Here is a 12,931-nt window from a genome sequence, read left to right as displayed (position 1 = left end):
TTTCCTGTCAACAACGTGCAAATCAAATTCTTGTAGCAAGAGAACCCATCTGATAAGTCTAGGTTTAGCGTCCTTCTTCTCCATGAGGTACTTAATAGCAGCATGATCAGTGTGAATAGTGACTTTGGAATCAACTATGTAAGACCTGAACTTTTCACACGCAAACACGACTGCTAAAAATTCCTTCTCGGTAGTGGCATAGTTTCTCTAGGCACTGTCTAGAGTTTTACTAGCGTAGTGAATAAACATTCAACTTCTTGTCAACTTTTTTCCCTAGAATAGCACCAACAACATAATCACTAGCGTCACACATGATTTCAAAAGGCAAGTTCCAATCAGGTGGTTGAACAATAGGTGCAGTTATCAAAGCCCTCTTAAGTATTTCGAAGGCTTCCTCACAATCATCGTCAAAGACAAAAGGAATATCCTTTTGCAAGAGATTGGTAAGAGGCCTAGAAATCTTAGAGAAGTCTTTAATGAACCTTCTATAGAAACCAACATGACCAAGGAAACTTCTTATACCTTTGATATCTGTGGGGTATGGCATTTTCTCGATTGGATCAACCTTAGCCTTATCGACTTCAATACCTCTTTTAGAAATTTTATGTCCTAAGACGATGCCTTCATTAACCATAAAGTGGCACTTCTCCCAATTCAAGACAGATTGGTGTCTTTACGTCTCTGTAAGACTCTATCAAGGTTGCTGAGGCAATCATCAAAGGAAGACCCGTAAACAGAAAAGTCATCCATGAAAACCTCAACAATCTTTTCACAAAAGTCACAGAATATAGCCATCATACATCTTTGAAAGGTGGCAGGTGCATTGCATAAGCTAAAAGGAATACGTCTATAAGCAAAGGTACCAAAAGGGCAGGTGAAAGTGGTTTTCTCCTGATCAGATTGTGCAAGTGGTATTTGGGAGAAACCAGAATAACCGTCTAGAAAGCAGAAGTGTGTGTGTTTAGACAGCCTTTCTAGCATTTGGTCGATAAAAGGCAAAGGGTAATGATCTTTCCTAGTGACCTTACTCAACTTCCTAAAATCAATCACCATCCTATAGCCAGTATTAATCCTCTGTGGGATCAATTCATCCTTATCATTAGGGACAACGGTAATGTCTCCCTTCTTAGGGACGCAATGCACCGGACTCACCCAATCGCTATGAGCAACAGGATAGATAATACCCGCTTCCAAGAGCTTTAGTATTTCTTTTATTACTACTTCTTTCATCTTAGGATTTAATCTCCTTTGATGATCAGCAACTGGTTTGAAGTCAGGATCAGTTTTAATCTTGTGCTGGCATAGAGTGGACTAATGCCCTTAAGATCATCAAGAGTATATCCAATAGCAGCACGATGGATGAAAGGGATGAGATAGATAGAGTTGTCTTAGAACAATATCCTATCCTTAAGAATAACTTGCGTGTTGAACTGCTTGGGGATCCACCCCCACCAAAGGGTGATCATGTGTTCGAGCTTAAACAGTTGCCAGATACTCTTAAGTATGCTTATCTTGATGAAAAAGAGATATATCCTGTCATAATTAGTGCTATCCTCTCAGAGCATGAAGAAAAGAAGTTGCTAAAAACTCTGATGCCATTGGATATACTCTTGACGATCTTAAGGGCATTAGTCCCACTCAATGCCAGCATAAAATTAAAACTGAACCTCATTCCAAACCAGTTGCCGATCATCAACGAATATTAAATCCTAATATGAAAGAGGTGGTTAGAAAATAAATACTAAAGCTCCCGAAAGCAGGTATTATTTATCCTATTGCTCATAGTGATTGGGTAAGTCCGGTGCATTGCGTCCCTAAGAAGGGAGGCATTACCGTTGTCCCTAATGATAAAGATGAATTGATCCCACGGAGAATTGTTAGTGGCTATAGGATGGTAATTGATTTTAGGAAATTGTATAAAGCCACTAGGAAAGATCATTACCCTTTGTCTTTTATTGACCAAATGCTAGAAAGATTATCTAAACACACACACTTTTGCTTTCTAGATGGTTATTCTGGTTTCTCCCAAATACCTGTTGCATAATCTGATCAGGAGAAAACCACTTTTACCTGCGGTACCTTTGCTTATAGACGTGTGCCTTTTCGTCTATGTAATGCACCTGCTACCTTTCAAAGATGTATGATGGCTATATTCTCTGACTTTTGCGAAATGATTGCTGAGGTTTTCATGGATGATTTCTCCGTTTACGGGTCTTCTTTTAATGATTGCCTGAGCAACCATGATCGAGTTTTGCAGAGATGTAAAGATACAAACCTTGTCTTGAATTGGGAGAAGTGCCACTTTATGGTTAATGAAGGCATCGTCTTAGGACATAATTTTTTTGAAAGAGGCATTGAAGTCGATAAGGCTAAAGTTGATGTGATCGAGAAAATGCCATGCCCTACAAACATTAAAGGTATAAGAAGTTTCCTTGGTCATGCTGGTTGATACGCCCATTTTGCATCATGCTTTCATGTTGATATTTATTGCTTTTTGGGTTGTTATTTTACTTCACGGTACAATACTTATGCCTTTTCTCTCTTATTTTGCAAGGTTTACATGAAGAGGGAGAATGCCGGCAGCTGGAATTCTGGCCTGAAAAAGGAGCAAGTTTGAGATGCCTATTCTGCGCAACTCCAAAAGCCATGAAAATCAACGTGGATTTTTTTTGGGATTTATAAAAAATATTGGGCAGAAGAAGTGCCAGAGGGGCGCCAGCAGGTGGCCACAAGCCTGCTAGGCGCGACCACCCCTCTGGCCGTGCCTAGGGGGCTTGTGGGCTCCCTGCTGGCCCACTGCCCCCCCTCTTTTGCTACAAGAAGGGTTTCGGTCTGGAAAAAAATCGAGAGGAGGCTTTTCGGAAGATTCGCCGCCGCCACGAGGCGGAACTTGAGCAGAACCAATCTAGAGCTCCGAGAGGACGATCCTACGAGGGAAACTTCCCTCCCGGAGGGGGAAATCGTCGCCATCGTCATCACCAACACACCTCTAATCGGAGGGGACTCATCACCATCAACATCGTCATCAGCACCATCTCATCTCCAAACCCTAGTTCATCACTTGTAACCAATCTCCGTCTCGCGACTCCGATTGGTACTTGTAAGGTTGCTAGTAGTGTTAATTACTCCTTGTAGTTGATGCCAGTTGGATTACTTGGTGGAAGAGTTTATGTTCAGATCTTTGATGCTACTCATTACCTCTCTGGTCATGAATATGATTATGCTTTGTGAGTAGTTACTTTTGTTCCTGAGGACATGGGATAAGTCATGCTACAAATAGTCATGTGAATTTGGTATTCGTTCAATATTTTGATGTGTTGTATGTTGTTTTTCCTCTAGTGGTGTTATGTGAATGTCGACTACATAACACTTCACCATTATTTGGGCCTAGAGGAAGGCATTGGGAAGTAATAAGTAGATGATGGGTTGCTAGAGTGACAGAAGCTTAAACCCTAGTTTATGCATTGCTTCGTAAGGGGCTGATTTGGATCCACTAGTTTAATGCTATGGTTAGACTTTGTCTTAATTCTTCTTTCGTAGTTGCGGATGCTTGCGAGAGGGGTTAATCATAAGTGAGATGCCTGTCCAAGTAAGGGCAGTACCCAAGCGTCGGTCCGCCCATATATCAAACTATCAAAGTAACGAACGTGAATCACATGAACATGATGAAAACTAGCATGACAGAAATTCCCGTGTGTCCTCGGGGGCGTTTTTCCTCCTATAAGACTTTGTCCAGGCTTGTCCCTTGCTAGAAAAGGGATTGGGCCACTTTTCTGCATCGTTGTTACTTTTGTTACTTGCTACGAATCATCTCACCACACAACTACTTGTTACCGATAATTGCAGTGCTTGCACATATTACCTTGCTGAAAACCACTTGTCAGATCCTTCTGCTCCTCGTTGGGTTCGACACTCTTACTTATCGAAAGGACTACGATAGATACCCTATACTTGTGGGTCATCAAGACTCTTTTCTGGCGCCGTTGTCGGGGAGTGAAGCGCCTTTGGTAAGTGGAATTTGGTACGGAAACATTCATATAGTGTGCTGAAATTTATTGTCACTTGTCACTATGGAAACTAATCCTTTGAGGGGCTTGTTCGGGGTATCTTCACCTCGAACGGAAGCACAAAGAGTTGCTCCTCAACCTGCTGCACCTACTGAAAATATTTGCTTTGAATTTCCTTCGGGTATGCTTGAGAAACTGCTGGCTAATCCTTTTACAGGAGATGGAACATCACATCCAGACTTGCATCTAATCTATGTAGATAAAGTTTGTGGTTTATTTAAGCTTGCAGGTTTGCCGGAGGATGAGGTCAAGAAGAAGGTCTTTCCTTTATCTTTGAGGTATAAGGCGTTGACATGGTAACTATGTGATGATACTGGATCATGGGACTACAATCGGTTGAAATTGGAATTTCATCAAAAGTTTTATCCTATGCATTTAGTACATCGTGATCGGAATTATATTTATAATTTTTGGCCTTGTGACAGAGAAAGCATCGCTCAAGCATGGGGGAGGCTTAAATCAATGTTATATTCATGCCCCAATCATGAGCTCTCGAGAGAAATTATCATTCAGAACTTCTATGCTCGGCTTTCTCATGATGATCGCACCATGCTTGACACTTCTTGTACCGGTTCTTTTATGAAGAGAGATATTGACTTCAAATCGAATTTATTGGAGAGAATTAAACGCAACTCCGAAGATTGGGAGCTTGAAGAAGGTAAGGAGTCAGGTATGAATTTCAAGTTTTATTGCGTTAAATCCTTTGTTGAAACGAATACTTTTTGTGACTTTAGTTCTAACTATGGACTTGACTCTGAGATAGTAGTTTCATTGTGTGAATCATTTCCTGCTCATATTGATCTCCCCAAAGAGAAGTGGTTTAAATATCATCCACCTTTAGAAGTCAATGTAGTTAAACCCAATCCAGTTGAAGAGAAAGTCATTGCCTATAATGATCCTATTGTTCCCAGTGCTTACATTGAGAAACCACCTTTCCCTGTTACGATAAAGGATCATTCTAAAGATTCAACTGTGATACTTAGAGGCTACATTAGAAGACCTACACCCCCTGAGCAAATTAGAGTTGAACCTAGCATTGCTATTATGAAAGATCTCCTGTCCAACGATGTTGAGGGACATAATATTCACTTCTGTGAAGATGCTGCTAGAATTGCTAAACCTCACGCTAGAGACAAACATAGGCCTGTTGTTGGCACGCCTGTTGTTTCTGTTAGGATAGGAGATCATTGTTATCATGGCTTATGTGACGTGGGTGCTAGTGTTAGTGCAATACCTCAATCGTTATATGATGAAATCAGAGACGAGATTGCATCTATTGAGAGATAACCTATTGATGTCACTATTCAGCTTGCCAATAGAGATTCTATCTGCCATGTGGGAATTGTTAGGGATGTTGAAGTCTTGTGTGGTAAAACGAAGTATCCTGCTGATTTCCTCGTTCTTGCTACGACACAAGATAGCTTTTGTCCCATCATATTTGGTAGACCTTTTCTCAATACTGTCAATGCTCATATTGACTGTGAGAAGCAAACTGTCACTCTTGGCTTTGAAGGTGTGTCACACGAGTTCAATTTCTCCAAGTTTGGTAGACAACCTCATGAAAAGGAGTTGCCTTGTAAGGATGAAACTATTGCCTTAGCTTCTATTGTCGTGCCTCCTACTGATCCTTTTAGAGCAATACTTGCTTGAGCGTGAAAATGATATGCATATGGATGAAAGGGATGAGATAGATAGAGTTGTCTTAGAACAATATCCTATCCTTAAGAATAATTTGCCTGTTGAACTGCTTGGGGATCCACCCCCACCAAAAGGTGATCCTGTGTTCGAGCTTAAACATTTACCCGATACTCTTAAGTATGCTTATCTTGACGAGAAAGAGATATATCCTGTCATAATTAGTGCTAGCCTCTCAGAGCATGAAGAAAATAACTTACTAAAAACTATGAGGAAGCACCGTGCTTCTATTGGATACACTCTTGATGATCTTAAGGGCATTAGTCCCACTCTATGCCATCACAAGATTAAAACTGATCATGATTCCAAGCCAGTTGCTGATCATCAACGGAGACTGAATCCTAATATGAAAGAGGTAGTAAGAAAATAAATACTAAAGCTCCTGGAAGCAGGTATTATCTATCATGTTGCTCATAGTGATTGGGTGAGTCCGGTGCATTGCGTCCCTAAGAAGGGAGGCATTACCGTTGTCCATAATGATAAGGATGAATTGATCCCACAGAGGATTATCACTGGCTATAGGATGGTGATTGATTTTAGGAAATTGAATAAAGCCACTAGGAAAGATCATTACCCCTTGCCTTTTATCGACCAAATGCTAGAAAGACTGTCTAAACACACACACTTCTGCTTTCTAGACGGTTATTCTGGTTTCTCCCAATTACCAGTTGCACAATCTGACCAGGGGAAGACCACTTTCACCTGCCCTTTCGGTACCTTTGCTTATAGACGTATGCCTTTTGGCTTATGTAATGCACCTGCCACCTTTCAAAGATGTATGATGGCTATATTCTCCGACTTTTGTGAAAAGATTGTCGAGGTTTTCATGGATGACTTCTCCGTATACGGGTCTTCTTTTGATGATTGCCTCAGCAACCTTGATCGGGTCTTGCAGAGATGTAAAGATACCAATCTTGTCTTGAATTAGGAGAAGTGCCACTTTATGGTTAATGAAGGCATCATCTTTGGTCATAAAATTTTGGAAAGGGGTATTGAAGTCGATAAGGCTAAGGTTGATGCAATCAAGAAAATGCCATACCCCACAGATATCAAAGGTATAAGAAGTTTCCTTGGTCATGCTGGTTTCTATAGAAGGTTCATTAAAGACTTCTCTAAGATTTCTAGGCCTCTTACCAATCTCTTGCAAAAGGATATTCCTTTTGTTTTTGACGATGATTGTGAGGAAGCCTTCGAAATACTTAAGAAGGCCTTGATAACCACACCTATTGTTCAACCACCCGATTGGAACTTACCTTTTGAAATCATGTGTGATGCTAGCGATTATGCTGTTGGTGCTGTCCAAGGGCTAAGAGTTGATAAGAAGTTGAATGTTATTCACTATGCTAGTAAAACTCTAGACAGTGCCCAAAGAAATTATGCTACTACGGAAAAGGAATTTTTAGCAGTCGTGTTTGCATGTGAAAAGTTCAGGTCTTACATAGGTGATTCCAAAGTCACTATTCACACTAATCATGCTGCTATTAAGTACCTGATGGAGAAGAAAGACGCTAAACCTAGACTCATGAGATGGGTTCTCTTGCTACAAGAATTTGATTTGCACGTTGTCGACAGGAAGGGTGTTGATAACCCCGTAGCAGATAACTTGTCTAGGTTGGAGGACGTTCTTGATGACCCACAACCTATTGATGATAGCTTTCCCGATGAGCAACTGAATGTCGTCAATACTTCATGTAGTGCACCGTGGTATGCTGATTATGCCAACTATATCGTTGCCAAATATATACCACCTAGGTTCACATACCAGCAAAAGAAGAAATTCTTCTTTGACTTGAGACATTACTTTTGGGACGATCCTCACCTTTATAAGGAAGGAGTAGATGGTGTTATTAGACGTTGTGTACGTGAACATGAACAGGGACAGATCCTACCTAAGTGTCACTCCGAGGCCTACGGAGGACACCATGCGGGAGATAGAACTGCACACAAGGTATTGGAATCAGGTTTCTATTGGCCCACTCTCTTCAAGGATGCCCGCAAGTTTGTCTTGTCTTGTGACGAATGTCAAAGAATAGGTAATATTAGTAAACGTCAGGAAATGCCTATGAACTATTCACTTGTCATTGAACCATTTGATGTCTTGGGCTTTGATAATATGGGACCTTTTCCAAAATCCAACGGGTATACTCATATCCTAGTTTCTGTTGATTACGTCACTAAGTGGGTAGAAGCTATCCCCACTAGTAGTGCTGATCACAACACCTCTATCAGGATGCTTAAAGAAGTTATTTTCCCTAGATTTGGAGTCCCTAGATATCTAATGACTGATGGTGGTTCACATTTCATTCATGGTGCTTTCCGTAAGACGCTTGCTAAGTGTGATGTCAACCATAGAATTGCGTCTCCATATCACCCTCAGTCAAGTGGTCAAGTAGAGCTAAGCAATAGACAGATTAAACTGATTCTGCAAAATACTTTCAATAGGTCTAGAAATAATTGCTCTAAGAAGCTCGATGATGCACTGTGGGCTTATAGAACTGCCTATAAGAATCCCATGGGCATGTCTCCATACAAAATGGTCTATGGTAAAGCTTGTCATTTACCTCTTGAGCTAGAGCATAAAGCTTATTGGGCAATCAAAGAGCTCAACTTTGATTTCAAACTTGCTGCTGAGAAGAGGTTATTTGACATTAGCTCGCTTGATGAATGTAGAACTCAGGTATATGAAAATGCAAAGTTGTTCAAAGAAAAGGTTAAGAGGTGGCATGATAAGAGAGGATAACAAAAGCGTGAGTTCAATGTAGGTGATTATGTCTTGCTATATAATTCTCGTTTAAGATTTTTTGCAGGTAAGCTTCTCTCTAAATGGGAAGGTCCCTATATTGTTGAGGAAGTACATCGTACCGGTGCTATCAGGATCAACAACACGGAAGGTAATTGTCCGAGAGTTGTAAATGGGCAGAGAATCAAGCATTATATGTGAGGCACTCCCATAAATGTTGAAAGCAATATTATCAATACCATAACTCCGGAAGAGTACCTAAGGGATATTTATCAGCCTATTTCAGACTCCGAAAACGAAGAGGTATGTGATTCGGTAAGAAAACATACTCCAAAACTTTCCCACTAGGAATTTTTCTCCGTTTTGGAATATTTGAAAAAATAAAAAAATTGAAAGTAGTCCGGAAAGCGCGCAAGGAGGCGACAAGCCTGCCAGGCGCGGGCCCACCCCCTTGCCGCGCCTGGGGGGCTTGTGGCCACCTCGTGCGCCTCCCGGACTCCGTTTTCATGCGGAGTACTCCTTCTGGTCTGAAAAAATCATTATATATTCTCCCAAAAGGTCTAACCCTTGTATCACGCAAATTTCCTTTGTTTTCATTTTGAGCTTGTTTCCGCTGCAGATCTAGATCACTATGACGTCCCAAAAGCTCCGAAGCACAAGATCTTTGAGAAGGTCATCAATCCCTTCCTCGCGGGAGTGCTATAACACCCTCAATCTATCGAGATGCATGAGGGGATGTTGCACATCCCTGATGTTGAGGGGCCCAAGAAGACCGGAAGCGTGGAGGCGAGGCTTGAAGCAATGGAGCAACAGGTCTTCAAGTGCCAAGGGATGGTGGAGCGTGGACTCAACGCCAACCACATGATGATCATGGAGTTCACCAACAAGCACAAGATTGATGCCAATGACATTGGGAAGCACCTCTCCACGCTCTACGACAGGATTGATCACCTCCAAGCCCAGATCTATGACCTGCAGAACCAAAACTGTGAGTATGAGTATAGATTTAAATCAATACGGTTGGTTGCAGATTTGAGGATTCCGGAGACTCGTTCATCTTTCCATGATGGAGCACCTATGCCTTGGAAGACAGAGGATCAAACCCATGTTGCAACAACTCCACCACCATCACCTCGAAAGGAAGAAAACTAAGCACGAGTATGGGCAATCCCCTTGGCTTGTGCCAAGCTTGGGGGAGTTCCCCCGATATCGTATCACCATCACATCTTTTGCCTTTACCTTTGTTTTAGTTTGTTCCTTTTCAGTTTTCTCTTTCTCTAGTAGAATAAAGGTCTTAGTGTTTTAGGCTTGAGTTTTTCTTTGTGTCACCCCCGATGTATTCGAGCTCGTGAGCCATATAATAAAGAGTGTCTTAGTTGAAGGGCATTGCCTCTTGCCATGATCAAAAGATTCAGAAAATAACAAAAGCATGAAAGATCATGTAATGATCTTATGGGAAGTGATGGCTTCACATATAAAAAGAATGTTGATTGAAACTTGTTGAGGGTAGACAAACGTAGACCTTGGTCATTGTTGCAATTAATAGGAAGTGATAAAGAAGGAGAGGTTCACATATAAATATATCATCTTTAACACCATCTATGATTGTGAACACTCACTAAACTATTGCATGCTTAGAAGTAGATGTTGGACAAGGAGGACAACATAATGAATTGTGTCTGCTTGGTTCCGAACAATGTTATATGATTAGAGATCCCTTAGCATATGACGATTGCTTCCACCTCATATTAGCCAAACCTCCCACACTAAGTAGAAATATTACTTGTGCATCGACAAACCTTCAACCCAGTTTTTCCATGAGAGTCCACCATACCTACCTATGGATTGAATAAGATCCCTCAAGTAAGTTGTCATCGGTGCAAGCAATAAAAATTGCTCCCTAATATGTATGATCTATTAGTGTGTGGAAAATAGGCTTTGTACGAACCTGTGATGAGGAAGATATAAAAGCGACAGACTGCATAATAAAGTTCTTTACCACAAGAGGCAATATAAAGTGGCGTTCCTCCGCACTAAGAGGACACACATCCAAACCTCGAAAGCGCATGACAACCTCTGCTTCCCTCTGCGAAGGGCCTATCTTGCACCTTTACTTTTCGCCCTTGAAAGAGTCATGGTGATCTTCACCAATTCCTAGTTTCGCCTTTATCTTGGCTAACGTCATATGCTTGGGAAAGATCTATATTCATATGTCAACTTGGAGGTAAGTATTCATGAATTATTATTGTTGACATTACCCTTGAGGTAAGCAGTTGGGAGGCGAAACCATAAGCCCCTATCTTTCTCTGTGTCCAGCTGAAACTTTGATCTCATGAGTACCACGTGAGTTGTAGCAATTGTAGAGAATGAAAAGATGATTGAGTATGTGGATTTGCTTTACAAGCTCTTATTTGACTCTTTTCTGATGTTGTGATAAATTGCAATTGCTTCAATGACTAAAGGCTATCGGTTGTTAATTCTTGGTAAGGTTCTTGATCCATAATTTCCTTTGTGAAGGAATTGTCACTTTAGCATGAGAGATTATATGTTGGTATTGCTGTTCTAATCATGATCATGATGCCTGTATGTTCGTATCTTGTTTTCTCGACACCTCTCTCTCTAAACATGTAGTCATGTTTATTGATCTAGGCTTTCGCTTCAGGACAACCGAGGTCTAAGCTTGGGGGAGTTGATACGTCCATTTTGCATCATGCTTTCATGTTGATATTTATCGCTTTTTGGGGTGTTATTTCACTTCATGGTACAATACTTATGCCTTTTCTCTCTTATTTTTCAAGGATTACATGAAGAGGGAGAATGCCGACAGCTGGAATTCTGGCCTGAAAAAGGAGCAAGTTTGAGATGCCTATTCTGCGCAACTCCAAAAGCTGTGAAAATCAACGTGGATTTTTTTGGGATTTATAAAAAATACTGGGCGGAAGAAGTGCCAGAGGGGCCCCAGCAGGTGGCCACAAGCCTGCTAGGCATGGCCACCCCCTGGTCGCGCCTAGGGGGCTTGTGGGCTCCCTGCTGGCCCACTGGCCCCCCTCTTTTGCTACAAGAAGGATTTCGGTCTGGAAAAAATCGAGAGGAGGCTTTTCGGAGAATTCACCGCTGCCACGAGGCGGAACTTGAGCAGAACCAATCTAGAGCTCCGGCAGGACGATCGTGCTGGGGAAACTTCCCTCCCGGAGGGGGAAATCGCCGCCATCGTCATCACCAACACTCCTCTCATCGGAGGGGACTGATACGTATCCAACGTATCTATAATTTTTGATGGTTTCATGCTATTATCTTGTCAAACTTTGGATGTTTTATATGTCTTTTATATCTTTTTTGGGACTAACTTATTAACTCAGTGCCAAGTGCCAGTTCCTGTTTTTTCTGTGTTTTTGACCCTTTTCAGAGGAGGATTTTAAACGGAGTTCAAACGGAACAAACTTCCAAAAATATTTTTTCCGAAACAGAAGAAGATCGGGGAACCTGAGAACTAGGGCAGGGGGCCACCAGGGACCCCACAAGCCCCCTAGCCGCGGTTCTATCAATTGCTCGACGATAATTTGTTCACCCACCGTAATATTTGCTATTTTGAGACAAGCCTCTAGTGAGCACTATGGCCCCCGGGTCTACTCCACACCATATTTTCAGCCTTACTCTTTTACTTCGTTGCACTTTCCGCCTTCAGATGTCAATTTGCAATCAATCTTGAAGGGATTGATAACCCCTTTATAGCGTTGGGTGCAAGCTCGTTTGTGTTTGCGCAGGTACTCTGGACTTGACGAGATTCTCCTACTGGATTGATACCTTGGTTCTCAAACTGAGGGAAATACTTACTGCTCCTGTGCTGCCCCACCCTTTCCTCTTCAAGGGAAAAACCAACGCAAGAAAGTCTCCGTCAACATGTCAATTTCCGGCGCTGTTGTTTGAGAAGTAGCAGAAGGATTTCTGGCGCCGTTGCCGGGGAGGATCAAGTCAAGAACTCATCCAATTAAGTGTCGCAAACTCATCACTTGCATTTACTTTTTTGCCTCTCGTTTCCCTCTCCCGCACTTCTGAAAAACAAAAATTTACAAAAATATTTGCCCTTTTCTTCGTTTGCCTTTTCTCATTTGCCTTTTTCGTTCGCTCTTTTCTCTTGCTTGCTCTTTGTTCGCTTGAGTGCTTGCTTGCTTGCTGAAGTCACCATGACTGAAAACACCAAACTTTGTGACTTCTCGAATACTAATAATAATGATTTTATTAGTACTCCGATTGCTCCCGCCACTAGTGCGGAGTCATATGAAATCAATGCCGCTTTGCTGAATCTTGTTATGAAAGAGCAATTCTCTGGCCTTCCAAGTGAAGATGCCGCATCACATCTTAATACCTTCATTGAGCTTTGCGATATGCAAAAGAAGAAAGATGTGGATAATGATGTGATTAAATTGAA

Source organism: Hordeum vulgare, chromosome 2H, assembly GCF_904849725.1.
Source record: "Hordeum vulgare subsp. vulgare chromosome 2H, MorexV3_pseudomolecules_assembly, whole genome shotgun sequence".
NCBI lineage: Eukaryota > Viridiplantae > Streptophyta > Magnoliopsida > Poales > Poaceae > Hordeum > Hordeum vulgare.
Note: the sequence above shows the minus strand (reverse complement) of the source record.